General features: G+C 33.3%; 2 long non-coding RNA genes across 2 annotated transcripts; one reads left to right on the forward strand and one right to left on the reverse strand.

Annotated features, from left to right (window-relative positions):
• Nucleotides 1-2,559: 2,559 nt before the first annotated feature.
• On the reverse strand, nucleotides 2,560-8,311 carry LOC127856031 (uncharacterized). The gene is made up of 4 exons (XR_008037819.1): nucleotides 8,182-8,311; nucleotides 3,431-3,532; nucleotides 3,069-3,213; nucleotides 2,560-2,648 (listed from the first exon to the last, which is right to left on the reverse strand). It is a non-coding gene; the product is annotated as an uncharacterized LOC127856031 (long non-coding RNA).
• A 3,149-nt stretch (nucleotides 8,312-11,460) lies between these two features.
• Nucleotides 11,461-17,141, forward strand: LOC127856032 (uncharacterized). Its single transcript, XR_008037820.1, has 4 exons — nucleotides 11,461-11,590; nucleotides 16,110-16,211; nucleotides 16,429-16,573; nucleotides 16,994-17,141. It is a non-coding gene; the product is annotated as an uncharacterized LOC127856032 (long non-coding RNA).
• The last annotated feature ends 559 nt before the right edge of the window (nucleotides 17,142-17,700 follow it).

Raw genomic sequence — 17,700 nt, forward strand, 5'->3', positions numbered from 1 at the left:
GTTTACAACAATAAAATTTCGTCACATTTATAGAAATCACGGCTTGTTGTTAAGACAAATTATATACACATATATCATATAACAGAAATAAGATAATTTTCGCTTTTAAGTAAATGACGACAACAACGAGATCAATATGCATAAATACTAAATCGTTTGAAGGGTCAACATCGGTTTTCAACGAAATGGCCCTGTCCGGATAAAAGCGAAAGAAATTAAACAGATATTCTAGACAATTCTAGTTTAAATGACGCGACATTTACTTAAGATTAATTCATTTCATATCAACATTATTTGTTTTGACTACGTTGTTGAAGTATTAAATTTGAATGGTTAGTTTAGACTTGCAATCGAACATCGAGCAATTTCTGGTAAGAATTGTATCTGTTCATCATGAGTCATTTATAATTGTCTGATTAAATCATAATTCAATACTTTAAACAATCAAGATACGCCGTCATGTGTTTGTACTAAAAAAACCTTCGCTATATACGTCGATCTTTAATATGACAACAGCTGATATCGATTCTTTTGTTATGAACTCAAGCAAGTGGTGTTTGAATACGTCATTCCGGTTTGAAAAAAATGTCGACTCGATCGCGAAGTGCGAACATTCGGCATAGTTATCGGCTGTAAACTCGCTGAATACTTTGGTTTTAATCGAATAATTGCATGGATGTGATTTAAAACATTATAATCTGACATAAAATTGGTATATGTGGTTTTTAAAACCGCTGCCGGTGAGCTTTAAGCTTGGATACGGAATCAGGAACAATTCCTTATTCGAATAAGGAACTAGGAAAAAGGAACTAACTTACGCTCCATAATTCGTATGCCGATTTGTTGCGTTTGAGATTGTCTGACACAGCGTGGAAGCTTATGCGTTGCATCAAAATTGAGTGACATTGAAACATATATATTTATTGCATTGGTTAAGCATAATTAATCATGGTACACTTAATAGTGACGTGATGTCGTCATACAAACTAATGATAACCTCTCATAATTGGTCAGTCAGATATATTCGATTGTGCAAATTATATCGATGTGGTACGGAATGGCATGATTACCATTGTTGTGTCGTACATAATTGTTCCGCTTTGTAGATCAACTTAAATATATATGTTTTAAGTTAAATTAAAGACCGTGATGTCCGTAAACGAAATACCCAAACTCCCAAAGTGCATAACGTATATTTGAGCAAACCCATTCGATTGTGTGTGTTTTTCCTTCGTCAAGCCTATAACCAGATGACAGAAAATTATATCTAAGCTTTGCGGTTAATCGTACAAGGGTTTACAATTAATAGTTTGTAAAATATAACAATGCGTTTTTATTTGTAAATTGAAATATAAGCAAATAATTGGTCGACTCGAGTATTTATTTTCAACTGTAATTTGCAAACGTTTTTCGGTAGATGTTTTTTATGAATGCTATTTTACTAGTTAAATTTTGTGAAAAGCTTATGTTGTTTCCACAATTTTTTGCATTCATTAAACTCAGGTTAAAAACGATATTCAGCTTCCATAGCCGAAGAGTAGAATCAGCACGGTGACCGGACGGTGTACGTGCATGTTTTTTTTCAACTGCTATGTGGTTGGTTTGCAAACCTTTTGCGATCTTATTTTAATTGTGTAGTACAATATCTACTCAATTTTGATTATTGTAGACCCACAGAACATCAACATGGTCAGCTTAAAAGATTCGTCGATTGCTTCTGTTTAGTCCGCACCATTTTTGCTGGTAAGGCAGTCGTTAAACTAATGAGTAGTTAAATGGAAATGAAATGGAATTTAAATTATGTAACTATGAAGTTAATCGGCCCCATAATCTTAAATATTTAAATAACGAATGGCCAAATGTTAATTCTTAACTCGGATCTTCTTTAAACCAGTTTAAACCACAGCGCTGTGCCAAGGTGATAATCAAAGTTGAATCATATCAGTTGTTTCTTGTGAATGAGTGTCAATCTAGTATATGTGTGCTGTTTCGCACTGGTTTCACTTGGTTCCCTGCTATAAATAGCTGAATTGTATGATAAACCGAGGCTTCTCTACAGCTGCTGCAGCTACATGTTGACTTTGTTTCTTGGTATATGTGTACGTTGTTCAACATATGCTTCAGCATGGCTTGCCGAAAACAACAGATTTCGCTTTTGGACCTTGTACTTCCTAATAATGTTTTTAAAGAACTCCTTAATTCACCGATATCGCAAGCAAGAAACTGGTATATGACGGCCTTAATTGATGATTGTGGTTTTCACAAACATAAAAAAGAGAAATTGCCTTTGAAATATATTTGAGAACAGTCATATCAATCATACCTCTGTTGTTTTAATAATATATATGCTTTGATAAAATGACGTTTGCAAAATAGGTTTCACACTTTTTTCGAGTTTTCCTTTTTGTATTATACTTAAGCAAACGAATAAGTAATAAAACATCAGTTATCAGTTTATGGTGTATGCTAAGGCGGTTAGATCAATTGTAGATGCTAAACTTATCATATTTTGGGAATAAATATTTATGTCAGTATTAAATAAATAAGCAAATATTTGAAGAACATTAGATGTCGTTTAATGTTTTCTTCCAAGATAAGAGATATCCAATGCCATTATAAATTAGCGTCCTTGGGCAAGGTGCTGGAGCCTGAAATAAATTAAACCACCAAAGTTTAGCAGAATATGTCATTAATATAAATCGATAATATAAATCGAAGGAGTAGAACTCTGGGGTAAAAATGCCAATATTTGCTTTATAGATCTATCAACTAAGATTCGGATGCGAAATAATAATACATGATAACATTAGCGTTAAATAGACAATCATCCGAATAGCAAACAATAATCATGTAATGATAAAATGTTCATTCGAAAGGTATTTTTTTCCAGACAATATTATAGATTTCCACATGAAATGCAAACTATATCATTATGGTACCTTCGGTATTGAGTCTTATTGATTAGTGGATATTTTATCAACAGTATATGTGACCGTAGAAAATCAGTGACCATCATTTTACAATTGATAATAATAAAACAGATATGGCAACAGTTATAGTGAACTCACTCTTTGCATGCTGGGCCGCATAACAATGGAGCGCCTAGACTACCGCCTGGGATTGCAGAAAGGCAGCTCGGACAGTCGGCCTGACATGCAGCCTCAGTGGTGTCGGAGCCAAGGCAAGACTGCAGAAGTTTCGTGACGTCGATTACTAGAGGGTAGATGGTAAAAAGTTGCCGGTAATTGTTATTAATGACAATTTTGTAAACTTTAATTGACAAGTATGGAACAGTATAGAACAAACTTCTTATATTTTAACACAAAAAGTATATCAAGAGCAAACAATTGCTAATGATTGAAATAAATAGGACTACATGATTATTTTTAGAAAAAGTCAAATGTTGATAAAAGTGACGGTAATTACTTACAATGGTGCTGAAATACTCCGGATAAGAATCTCTCCTCGATGCTGGCACAGTAGACCATTGGCAACAAAACGAGCAGGTACACGGCGAACTTCATCTTGATATCTGAATTAAAAAAATAATGATACACTTTTATGCTCTCCGGTCGTTTATAGAGAAATATCAGTGAATTAAAACTGATAATTTCACTGTTACAAACAGTGAAATTTAAAAGTGAAAATTAATTAATAATTTTCACTGTGAAATGACTTAATTTTTTGACTAAATGACGTCATTATCCCAGCGAAATTCTTTAGTTTAACTCTTTAAAAATGTATATAAACGGCGAAAAAAAAGCATAAATTAAAAATAAAATTTGTTGGATTCGGTGGAATATCGATATTTTAAATATTTTTTTTTTGATCACTCGTGAATTTAAGTCGATCATCCATTGAATCCAACAAATATCCTCTATATAAAACGCATTCATCAATGAGACTGGTTAAGTATGTAAATGTGAATAACTGATTAGACGGAAAGTGCGACCATTCGGGCTTTAGTTGTGGAAAGGATAAATCGGTCTTTGGGGACAAACATCTTTTTCGTGCAAGCTACGAGTCAGTAAATCGAAGTTTGATTGCGCTTTTCTCGAAGAGCAGCCATCCGCCCTGCTATAAATGAATGCTACTATCAGTTTCTGTATGAAAAGAAAAAAATTGGACTCAAAAACCTTGAACAGCTTTTGCAATCGAATAATTCCACATATCGGGTTATTATCGTTATGGCAGCATTGTTGATTGTATTATGGTCTGGTTAAGTTCTGATTGCAAATTGTAGGCGCAAGTTTTCAGTAGTTTCCAAATGTTTAACGACTTAAATCAAACTGTGGACATTTCTCTTATATAAATATGTTGAGCAATTTAAGTATCAATATAAAACTCGTAAACTAAATTTCAACTTAAACATTGCAGCTCTATAATATGCGTTGATTGAAGAAAATGTACTGAACTTGCTTTGTTCTTTGGTAAACAGACATACAGATAATTTGTTTCCCTTTTTAAGCCAGGTAAATCCTGGTTTTTACGAAAAATGTTCAAAGCGTAATATATAATTACGTGTTGTAAACAAGAGTTGTGGGATATTAATTATATTAAAACGGGTAATCTGATACAAAATTAAATATAGTGTTAAACTGAAATAACTCTCCCTTTTTCTTGCATACATTATTTTTATATTATAACCGTGTTTATTATTTACTCTTATTGACGACATGTTTTAATATGATATATAACGATTATTTTGCGTAGATTTTACAAAAAAAGAGATAAAATACACTCATAGTTACTAGTCAGCATAAAAACGCATATATGTGTGTTGCATAATGTGTAAGTGAAATAACAAACAAACGATTATGATGTATCTTGATGAAGAAATCAACAAAACTATAAATATATACCCTGAGAGATGTATCTGCTATTACACTTATTTCCGCTGAATGTATACAATATGCTCGGTTTAGAAAGCTTTGAAAGTCGCGATTATTTTTGCAATCACTCTTATTATTAAACACCGTTTTCATATCTTTTATCACATGCAATACGCTGTTTCCCATGTAATATAACCATTAAGAATATGTTTTATCCCATTTTCACCGCGACATTGACGGTATAACACGTTGTGGAATATACTTGCCTGTCTTCAACACTGTGGAATATACCTGTCGCGTGCACAGACTACTTTTCAAATGACGTCATGCGATATGCGCTAAAATAGGTCGATATTGTTTGGTTCATTGATCGAATTTTAAGGTCACCCATTGGAAGAAAATATTTTAAAGAAAAAAATATATATAACATATTCAATAAAAGAAATGTTGAAATAAAATATAAAATTACACGATTTTTGTTTTGTTATTTTTTTTATTTCTATTTACTTTACCGCTGAATGATTTTTCATAACAAACTAAGTCGAGAAAACTTAAGCTTCACAATTATACGACCTTGAACCTTTAAATCTAGTCATATGACATAATTTTTCGCCATCCGTATAATGAATCAGCTGATTGATGGCGTCATAAAATGACATACTTATTGCGTCATTTTCCCTATTTTTTTTGACGATTTATTATAAACGCGACTTATTTCACATGTTTTCTACATGTACTGTATATCGACATATCTGAATTGTCAATTGATATTATTTTCCTTATTTCGTGTAATATGCATTGTTTATAATCCATGCATATACTTTTGACATTTAACTAAAAAATTAAGAATTTACAGCAAGCCATACACATATCGCACAATTCATAAATAATCTGCAATGTTTGCTTTCCTATTTAATTCACGTTAGGCATAGAGCTGTGTAAAGTATAAGATGGTAAAAATAGCACCACACTGGAATTGGGAACGTCCCATTTTGTACACGGGTATTATCTACTCATTTATCTGTTGTGTATTGGAAGGTTTTCCATTCTTTGTGTATTTATATATTAAATTATTTTCTTGTACAATAGGGGCATTTACCATAGATAAATAAAACATTGTGCAAGTTTAAACATAATTATGTTTGTATGCAGATTTCTGCAAATGCAACCGAGTTTACCAACGGCTATTATTAGATAAACTGCTCCGGTTCATTTGAACAGCAGTAATGTAGAGTACATGACGTAGAGTGTGAAGAAGAAGAAAGTTTATTGAGTTCATAAACTCATCATAGGCGCTCGATATCAATGACAATGTTTATTTTTTATTTATTTATTTTTTAGTTACCACTTGTTTATTATAATGCATTCACATACTAAATTAATAAAACTCTTCCGACAAAACGTCTTCTTAAAAAAAGATTGTTCGACTATGTATGTTTAGATATTGACAAGGTTAATCACTCGCCATTTTCTAAAGCAACGGATGTGCGTCATTATGCATAATTAAATCGCTGTCACCCCGCTCGCTTATTAAAATGCGCGCACAGGCCGGGAACCTCGCTCATTATACACATTACAGCCACTAAGCGCCAGATTTGATTTTTGACGTGCTGATTTTTTATCTGGAAATCACCATGGCAGACGAAATCAAGTTAAAAAATTGGTAAGGAATGATTCATGTGTATGCAATTTACAATATATTTTGTTGATTGCCCCATTAATTGAGTGAAACAATAGTTACAAGGATTTATCACATCGTCTGTGGATGTTTCTGTTAAAACTGAAAGTAGATGGAGAAAGAGCGAGTTTCCTGGCCTGTGCGCATTTCAATAAGCGAGCGGGGTGACAGCGCTTTAATTACGCATAATGACGCACTTCCGTTGCTTTAGAAAATGGCGAGTGATTTACCTTGTCAATATCTATGGACATAGTCGAACTATCTTTTTTTTAAGAAGACGTTTTGTCGGAAGATTTTTATTAATTTAGTATGTGTATGCATTATAATAAACAACGGGTAACTAAAAAACAAATAAATAAATAAATAAAAAAAATTGTCATTGACATCAAGCGCCTATGAAACTCATTTGAATATAGTGATAGGATGGCATAAGGGTCTTTATTTAACTATGCTAAAATAATTATTAAAGACCCTAGATGCAAAATATTCAATTATTGAGTTAAATGGATTATTAGATGGATTTTAAAGCATAATTAAAGGTAAGATACTAGTTCCAACGTGTTTTGGTTTTTGTTTGTACTTTTGTCGTTCCCTGTTCTCGGGGATATGATTTTAACATGGGCGCCACTGATGCATCGGATCACACACGGCATACCCATAACATTATATAAAAAAACACGTTCTGCGCGTCCTTAAATTCGTCGTCCGAAGTCGGAAAACGTATTGCCCTGTATATTTAGTCAAATAAAGTGTCAGTCGCTGCAATTGTCTGTTTACTCGTCAAAATTGTCAAGAAACTTTAGTGTACAGTTTATATAGTATTGTACAAAGTCGCGCCAGTCAAAAATCATAAAAAGCGACATTTAAAGTTATGGTAGCCAGAACTAGGTCGTCGATGGTGCGACATCATTTTGTCAGGAGCAATCGCCGCCATATTGGATATTGATCATTTTCTTTCGAAAATAAAATGAATTATAGTAAAGTAAAATCTTTTTTTCGCGGTCGTAATGTGATTATTGTGTAACAATTCGCATACTGCGTAAAATTGAATCGATGCATATGGTGATATTTTTACTTGTTTTACAATTTGTGTGTGAATTTTTTTAAGACTATTTTGCGTACCAGAACAAATACATGTATATCACTACGCATGGTTACATGGTTTAAGACTAAATTAAAATTATTGTTAAGGTTATTATATCTATTTATGTTAAACGCCACGTTGAAAAAAATCAAATGGGATAAAAAGAATACTAGGATTAGCGTTGAATACAGAGAAGTTTATGTTGCTCGGCTCGAACACCGAAAGTACTCGCCAAGGCTCGCGCTCCCGGCGTTCTAAGCATCGCAACATAAATTTCTCTGTATTCAACGCTAACCTAGTTTTTTCTATATCTTACACATGCGTGATTTACTTATTATCCGTTTTGATTGGCTTAGTTTTCGTGCGATTGACCAATCGCATTTGATATTTTGCTGAAATGTCGTTACAACGTCACATGACGTCACGAAATGTAAACACCTTTCGGGATTTATCATTATGTTTGCTTAAATATTTATTTAATTTGCTGATTTAAAAGCATGTGGTGAAAAGATCTGTTTGATGTCTAATGTTTGCAATTTTTTAAAAAGTATCCATATTTAAATAATCTATTTAAGGTTAGCATTTACCTTGTGGTGGTCCGAGATTACTTAATCATTAAGTCAAAAGAATGACCCTTTTATATACACACGGCTCGCCAAGCCAAGTAATGAAGACATCTCCGTTTTTGGCAAAACGAAAGATAAGACTCGATAGTGAAGGTCATTAGCGTGTGAGCCGTAGTCATGATTTCGACGGATTTGTCTTCGCTAAATATCGCCGTAAATCTGGAACGCTTGTTGGTTGAAACATCGGCATATAATATACCAAAGAATCTGAAAATTGGACGCATTTTATTTAAGACCCATACATAATAAGGATGTGACTGAAATCATCCCTCAAGTTGGCTATCTTAAGAACCCCGGCAATGAGCAAATGGGTGCACATATATAAACACTATAAACAGTGAATTACTTCAAAATTGTATTGTGAGCTATTTAAACATTACCGAAGTATTTATGATAATTTATCATATAAAACCATATAAATAAACTGAAAAACCATGATAGTGATATTTCAATATCAAACTCAATCAATTTAGCCTGTTGTGGAGTTTGTTGTGCCAATTAATTGTAAACCGGCGATAGGTCAGTTTAAATAGATAATCAATCATCTCTCTTACTACGATTTCCTTTAATTTCTCGTTAAAAGTTTGACAACACGGTGTCAAATATAATATCAAAATACTGAGAGTACTGGTGTGACGATGCTTTTGAAGAGGATGGATATAAAGCATCAATTTAAGTTTATCTACATCACCACAATTGGGTATGTGTGTACAAAAATTTGGGTACGAAAACAAAATGGGTACGACAACTTTGGGTACGAAAATATTATGCTCAAAAAATGTTGGGTTCGAAAACAAATTGGGTACGAAAAATTTTGGGTACGAACAAAATTGGGGGTACGGGGAAGTAGTACCCGAGGGAACTTTACCCATTTACATTCTATCAAATCTTAAAATAACTTCATTTTGGGTTTTCTCATCGTCACAGCGATTGAAGTGCCACCTGACAGTTGCGTGTCTGGTTCCTGTCCCGAACCTCTCGATAAATTTGAAAGAGGACAGGAACCAAGCTTCCTTCACCTTTATAAATGATAATAAGCGAGGTATGCCGATTGAGAAAATCTAGCTAACTCAATCTTCGTCAAGCATCGTCAGTAACGTCATTTAAAACCTTGTATTGACGACGGGATGGACGTTCGTAAAGTATTGTACAATTGTTGTTATGAAGCGGGCCCACTTTCTTTCTTCAGTTTAGGATGTGACCCAGTTAGATGTGAAAAAATCGTGCGTGGCATTAACTTGCTTTAATATATTGACCAAGATTTAAATCAAATATAAGTGATCTTATTAGGTAAAATTATGACACACTTTATATTGGTGTGTGTTTATAAAGGGTTCGAAAAAATGTACACCATTTGTCTTATATACGGGACACGATATAAGGTTGATAATAACCATATGACAACAAGTTGCAGAACGTAAGCAGTTACACGACTCGTATGCTTTTTAACAATGGTAATATATTTAGAGTGATTTCCATGGAACGCCATAGCTGCCTTAAAATGAAAGCGTATATTTCATTACTATATATATAATTATATGATGTTTAATATATATTATATGATGTTACTTTCGCATTACACGTTGTTAATTAACGATAGTATGAGGATATTTTACCATTATATGATTCTCACGGTCCATTATATGATTATTTTTGTCCATTATATGCTGCTCATTATCCATTATATGATGCGCATAGTCCATTATATGATGCTCACTCTCCATAATATGTTGCTCATTGTCCATTATACGATGCTCATTGTCCATTATTTGATGCGCATAGTCCATTATATGTTGCTCATTGTCCATTATATGCTGCTCATTGTCCATTATATGATGCGCATAGTCCATTATATGATGCTCACTCTCCATAATATGTTGCTCATTGTCCATTATATGATGCTCACTCTCAATTATATGTTGCTCACTCTCCATCATATGATGCTCATTATTCATTATATGATTCTTATTGTCCATTATATGCCGCTCATTGCCCATTATATGATGTTCATAGTCCATTATATGCTGCTCACTCTCAATTATATGATGTTCACTCTCTATCATATGATGCTCACTCTCAATTATATGATGCGCACTCTCAATTATAGGATGCGCACTTTTAATTTTACGATGCTCACTCTCAATTATACGATGCTCATCGTCCATTCTATGATGCTCGCTCTCCATTTTATGATGCTCATTGTTCATTATACGATGGTCACGCACTCACGGCCCATTATATTATGCCGAATGTCCATTATATGAGTATCATTTTCTCAATCGGCATACCTCGCTTATTATCATTTATAAAGGTGAAGGAAGCTTGGTTCCTGTCCTCTTTCAAATTTATCGAGAGGTTCGGGACAGGAACCAGACACGCAACTGTCAGGTGGCACTTCAATCGCTGTGACGATGAGAAAACCCAAAATGAAGTTATTTTAAGATTTGATAGAATGTAAATGGGTAAAGTTCCCTCGGGTACTACTTCCCCGTACCCCCAATTTTTTTCGTACCCAAAATTTTTCGTACCCAATTTGTTTTCGAACCCAACATTTTTTGAGCATAATATTTTCGTACCCAAAGTTGTCGTACCCATTTTGTTTTCGTACCCAAATTTTCGTACACACATACCCAATTGTGGTGATGTAGATAAACTTAAATTGATGCTTTATATCCATCCTCTTCAAAAGCATCGTCACACCAGTACTCTCAGTATTTTGATATTATATTTGACACCGTGTTGTCAAACTTTTAACGAGAAATTAAAGGAAATCGTAGTAAGAGAGATGATTGATTATCTATTTAAACTGACCTATCGCCGGTTTACAATTAATTGGCACAACAAACTCCACAACAGGCTAAATTGATTGAGTTTGATATTGAAATGATCACTATCATGGTTTTTCAGTTTATTTATATGGTTTTATATGATAAATTATCATAAATACTTCGGTAATGTTTAAATAGCTCACAATACAATTTTGAAGTAATTCACTGTTTATAGTGTTTATATATGTGCACCCATTTGCTCATTGCCGGGGTTCTTAAGATAGCCAACTTGAGGGATGATTTCAGTCACATCCTTATTATGTATGGGTCTTAAATAAAATGCGTCCAATTTTCAGATTCTTTGGTATATTATATGCCGATGTTTCAACCAACAAGCGTTCCAGATTTACGGCGATATTTAGCGAAGACAAATCCGTCGAAATCATGACTACGGCTCACACGCTAATGACCTTCACTATCGAGTCTTATCTTTCGTTTTGCCAAAAACGGAGATGTCTTCATTACTTGGCTTGGCGAGCCGTGTGTATATAAAAGGGTCATTCTTTTGACTTAATGATTAAGTAATCTCGGACCACCACAAGGTAAATGCTAACCTTAAATAGATTATTTAAATATGGATACTTTTTAAAAAATTGCAAACATTAGACATTAAACAGATCTTTTCACCACATGCTTTTAAATCAGCAAATTAAATAAATATTTAAGCAAACATAATGATAAATCCCGAAAGGTGTTTACATTTCGTGACGTCATGTGACGTTGTAACGACATTTCAGCAAAATATCAAATGCGATTGGTCAATCGCACGAAAACTAAGCCAATCAAAACGGATAATAAGTAAATCACGCATGTGTAAGATATAGAAAAAACTAGGTTAGCGTTGAATACAGAGAAATTTATGTTGCGATGCTTAGAACGCCGGGAGCGCGAGCCTTGGCGAGTACTTTCGGTGTTCGAGCCGAGCAACATAAACTTCTCTGTATTCAACGCTAATCCTAGTATTCTTTTTATCCCATTTGATTTTTTTCAACGTGGCGTTTAACATAAATAGATATAATAACCTTAACAATAATTTTAATTTAGTCTTAAACCATGTAACCATGCGTAGTGATATACATGTATTTGTTCTGGTACGCAAAATAGTCTTAAAAAAATTCACACACAAATTGTAAAACAAGTAAAAATATCACCATATGCATCGATTCAATTTTACGCAGTATGCGAATTGTTACACAATAATCACATTACGACCGCGAAAAAAAGATTTTACTTTACTATAATTCATTTTATTTTCGAAAGAAAATGATCAAAATCCAATATGGCGGCGATTGCTCCTGACAAAATGATGTCGCACCATCGACGACCTAGTTCTGGCTACCATAACTTTAAATGTCGCTTTTATGATTTTTGACTGGCGCGACTTTGTACAATACTATATAAACTGTACACTAAAGTTTCTTGACAATTTTGACGAGTAAACAGACAATTGCAGCGACTGACACTTTATTTGACTAAATATACAGGGCAATACGTTTTCCGACTTCGGACGACGAATTTAAGGACGCGCAGAACGTGTTTTTTTATATAATGTTATGGGTATGCCGTGTGTGATCCGATGCATCAGTGGCGCCCATGTTAAAATCATATCCCCGAGAACAGGGAACGACAAAAGTACAAACAAAAACCAAAACACGTTGGAACTAGTATCTTACCTTTAATTATGCTTTAAAATCCATCTAATAATCCATTTAACTCAATAATTGAATATTTTGCATCTAGGGTCTTTAATAATTATTTTAGCATAGTTAAATAAAGACCCTTATGCCATCCTATCACTATATTCAAATGAGTTTCATAGGCGCTTGATGTCAATGACAATTTTTTTTATTTATTTATTTATTTGTTTTTTAGTTACCCGTTGTTTATTATAATGCATACACATACTAAATTAATAAAAATCTCGCTCGCTTATTGAAATGCGCACAGGCCGGGAAACTCGCTCTTTCTCCATCTACTTTCAGTTTTAACAGAAACATCCACAGACGATGTGATAAATCCTTGTAACTATTGTTTCACTCAATTAATGGGGCAATCAACAAAATATATTGTAAATTGCATACACATGAATCATTCCTTACCAATTTTTTAACTTGATTTCGTCTGCCATGGTGATTTCCAGATAAAAAATCAGCACGTCAAAAATCAAATCTGGCGCTTAGTGGCTGTAATGTGTATAATGAGCGAGGTTCCCGGCCTGTGCGCGCATTTTAATAAGCGAGCGGGGTGACAGCGATTTAATTATGCATAATGACGCACATCCGTTGCTTTAGAAAATGGCGAGTGATTAACCTTGTCAATATCTAAACATACATAGTCGAACAATCTTTTTTTAAGAAGACGTTTTGTCGGAAGAGTTTTATTAATTTAGTATGTGAATGCATTATAATAAACAAGTGGTAACTAAAAAATAAATAAATAAAAAATAAACATTGTCATTGATATCGAGCGCCTATGATGAGTTTATGAACTCAATAAACTTTCTTCTTCTTCACACTCTACGTCATGTACTCTACATTACTGCTGTTCAAATGAACCGGAGCAGTTTATCTAATAATAGCCGTTGGTAAACTCGGTTGCATTTGCAGAAATCTGCATACAAACATAATTATGTTTAAACTTGCACAATGTTTTATTTATCTATGGTAAATGCCCCTATTGTACAAGAAAATAATTTAATATATAAATACACAAAGAATGGAAAACCTTCCAATACACAACAGATAAATGAGTAGATAATACCCGTGTACAAAATGGGACGTTCCCAATTCCAGTGTGGTGCTATTTTTACCATCTTATACTTTACACAGCTCTATGCCTAACGTGAATTAAATAGGAAAGCAAACATTGCAGATTATTTATGAATTGTGCGATATGTGTATGGCTTGCTGTAAATTCTTAATTTTTTAGTTAAATGTCAAAAGTATATGCATGGATTATAAACAATGCATATTGCACGAAATAAGGAAAATAATATCAATTGACAATTCAGATATGTCGATAAACAGTACATGTAGAAAACATGTGAAATAAGTCGCGTTTATAATAAATCGTCAAAAAAAATAGGGAAAATGACGCAATAAGTATGTCATTTTATGACGCCACCAATCAGCTGATTCATTATACGGATGGCGAAAAATTATGTCATATGACTAGATTTAAAGGTTCAAGGTCGTATAATTGTGAAGCTTAAGTTTTCTCGACTAAGTTTGTTATGAAAAATCATTCAGCGGTAAAGTAAATAGAAATAAAAAAATAACAAAACAAAAATCGTGTAATTTTATATTTTATTTCAACATTTCTTTTATTGAATATGTTATATATATTTTTTTCTTTAAAATATTTTCTTCCAATGGGTGACCTTAAAATTCGATCAATGAACCAAACAATATCGACCTATTTTAGCGCATATCGCATGACGTCATTTGAAAAGTAGTCTGTGCACGCGACAGGTATATTCCACAGTGTTGAAGACAGGCAAGTATATTCCACAACGTGTTATACCGTCAATGTCGCGGTGAAAATGGGATAAAAAATATTCTTAATGGTTATATTACATGGGAAACAGCGTATTGCATGTGATAAAAGATATGAAAACGGTGTTTAATAATAAGAGTGATTGCAAAAATAATCGCGACTTTCAAAGCTTTCTAAACCGAGCATATTGTATACATTCAGCGGAAATAAGTGTAATAGCAGATACATCTCTCAGGGTATATATTTATAGTTTTGTTGATTTCTTCATCAAGATACATCATAATCGTTTGTTTGTTATTTCACTTACACATTATGCAACACACATATATGCGTTTTTATGCTGACTAGTAACTATGAGTGTATTTTATCTCTTTTTTTGTAAAATCTACGCAAAATAATCGTTATATATCATATTAAAACATGTCGTCAATAAGAGTAAATAATAAACACGGTTATAATATAAAAATAATGTATGCAAGAAAAAGGGAGAGTTATTTCAGTTTAACACTATATTTAATTTTGTATCAGATTACCCGTTTTAATATAATTAATATCCCACAACTCTTGTTTACAACACGTAATTATATATTACGCTTTGAACATTTTTCGTAAAAACCAGGATTTACCTGGCTTAAAAAGGGAATCAAATTATCTGTATGTCTGTTTACCAAAGAACAAAGCAAGTTCAGTACATTTTCTTCAATCAACGCATATTATAGAGCTGCAATGTTTAAGTTGAAATTTAGTTTACGAGTTTTATATTGATACTTAAATTGCTCAACATATTTATATAAGAGAAATGTCCACAGTTTGATTTAAGTCGTTAAACATTTGGAAACTACTGAAAACTTGCGCCTACAATTTGCAATCAGAACTTAACCAGACCATAATACAATCAACAATGCTGCCATAACGATAATAACCCGATATGTGGAATTATTCGATTGCAAAAGCTGTTCAAGGTTTTTGAGTCCAATTTTTTTCTTTTCATACAGAAACTGATAGTAGCATTCATTTAGTGCAGGGCGGATGGCTGCTCTTCGAGAAAAGCGCAATCAAACTTCGATTTACTGACTCGTAGCTTGCACGAAAAAGATGTTTGTCCCCAAAGACCGATTTATCCTTTCCACAACTAAAGCCCGAATGGTCGCACTTTCCGTCTAATCAGTTATTCACATTTACATACTTAACCAGTCTCATTGATGAATGCGTTTTATATAGAGGATATTTGTTGGATTCAATGGATGATCGACTTAAATTCACGAGTGATCAAAAAAAAAATATTTAAAATATCGATATTCCACCGAATCCAACAAATTTTATTTTTAATTTATGCTTTTTTTTCGCCGTTTATATACATTTTTAAAGAGTTAAACTAAAGAATTTCGCTGGGATAATGACGTCATTTAGTCAAAAAATTAAGTCATTTCACAGTGAAAATTATTAATTAATTTTCACTTTTAAATTTCACTGTTTGTAACAGTGAAATTATCAGTTTTAATTCACTGATATTTCTCTATAAACGACCGGAGAGCATAAAAGTGTATCATTATTTTTTTAATTCAGATATCAAGATGAAGTTCGCCGTGTACCTGCTCGTTTTGTTGCCAATGGTCTACTGTGCCAGCATCGAGGAGAGATTCTTATCCGGAGTATTTCAGCACCATTGTAAGTAATTACCGTCACTTTTATCAACATTTGACTTTTTCTAAAAATAATCATGTAGTCCTATTTATTTCAATCATTAGCAATTGTTTGCTCTTGATATACTTTTTGTGTTAAAATATAAGAGGTTTGTTCTATACTGTTCCATACTTGTCAATTAAAGTTTACAAAATTGTCATTAATAACAATTACCGGCAACTTTTTACCATCTACCCTCTAGTAATCGACGTCACGAAACTTCTGCAGTCTTGCCTTGGCTCCGACACCACTGAGGCTGCATGTCAGGCCGACTGTCCGAGCTGCCTTTCTGCAATCCCAGGCGGTAGTCTAGGCGCTCCATTGTTATGCGGCCCAGCATGCAAAGAGTGAGTTCACTATAACTGTTGCCATATCTGTTTTATTATTATCAATTGTAAAATGATGGTCACTGATTTTCTACGGTCACATATACTGTTGATAAAATATCCACTAATCAATAAGACTCAATACCGAAGGTACCATAATGATATAGTTTGCATTTCATGTGGAAATCTATAATATTGTCTGGAAAAAAATACCTTTCGAATGAACATTTTATCATTACATGATTATTGTTTGCTATTCGGATGATTGTCTATTTAACGCTAATGTTATCATGTATTATTATTTCGCATCCGAATCTTAGTTGATAGATCTATAAAGCAAATATTGGCATTTTTACCCCAGAGTTCTACTCCTTCGATTTATATTATCGATTTATATTAATGACATATTCTGCTAAACTTTGGTGGTTTAATTTATTTCAGGCTCCAGCACCTTGCCCAAGGACGCTAATTTATAATGGCATTGGATATCTCTTATCTTGGAAGAAAACATTAAACGACATGAAACCTATTTTGCAAACGTCATTTTATCAAAGCATATATATTATTAAAACAACAGAGGTATGATTGATATGACTGTTCTCAAATATATTTCAAAGGCAATTTCTCTTTTTTATGTTTGTGAAAACCACAATCATCAATTAAGGCCGTCATATACCAGTTTCTTGCTTGCGATATCGGTGAATTAAGGAGTTCTTTAAAAACATTATTAGGAAGTACAAGGTCCAAAAGCGAAATCTGTTGTTTTCGGCAAGCCATGCTGAAGCATATGTTGAACAACGTACACATATACCAAGAAACAAAGTCAACATGTAGCTGCAGCAGCTGTAGAGAAGCCTCGGTTTATCATACAATTCAGCTATTTATAGCAGGGAACCAAGTGAAACCAGTGCGAAACAGCACACATATACTAGATTGACACTCATTCACAAGAAACAACTGATATGATTCAACTTTGATTATCACCTTGGCACAGCGCTGTGGTTTAAACTGGTTTAAAGAAGATCCGAGTTAAGAATTAACATTTGGCCATTCGTTATTTAAATATTTAAGATTATGGGGCCGATTAACTTCATAGTTACATAATTTAAATTCCATTTCATTTCCATTTAACTACTCATTAGTTTAAC

Source organism: Dreissena polymorpha, chromosome 13 (assembly GCF_020536995.1).
Source record: "Dreissena polymorpha isolate Duluth1 chromosome 13, UMN_Dpol_1.0, whole genome shotgun sequence".
NCBI classification, from domain to species: Eukaryota; Metazoa; Mollusca; class Bivalvia; order Myida; family Dreissenidae; genus Dreissena; species Dreissena polymorpha.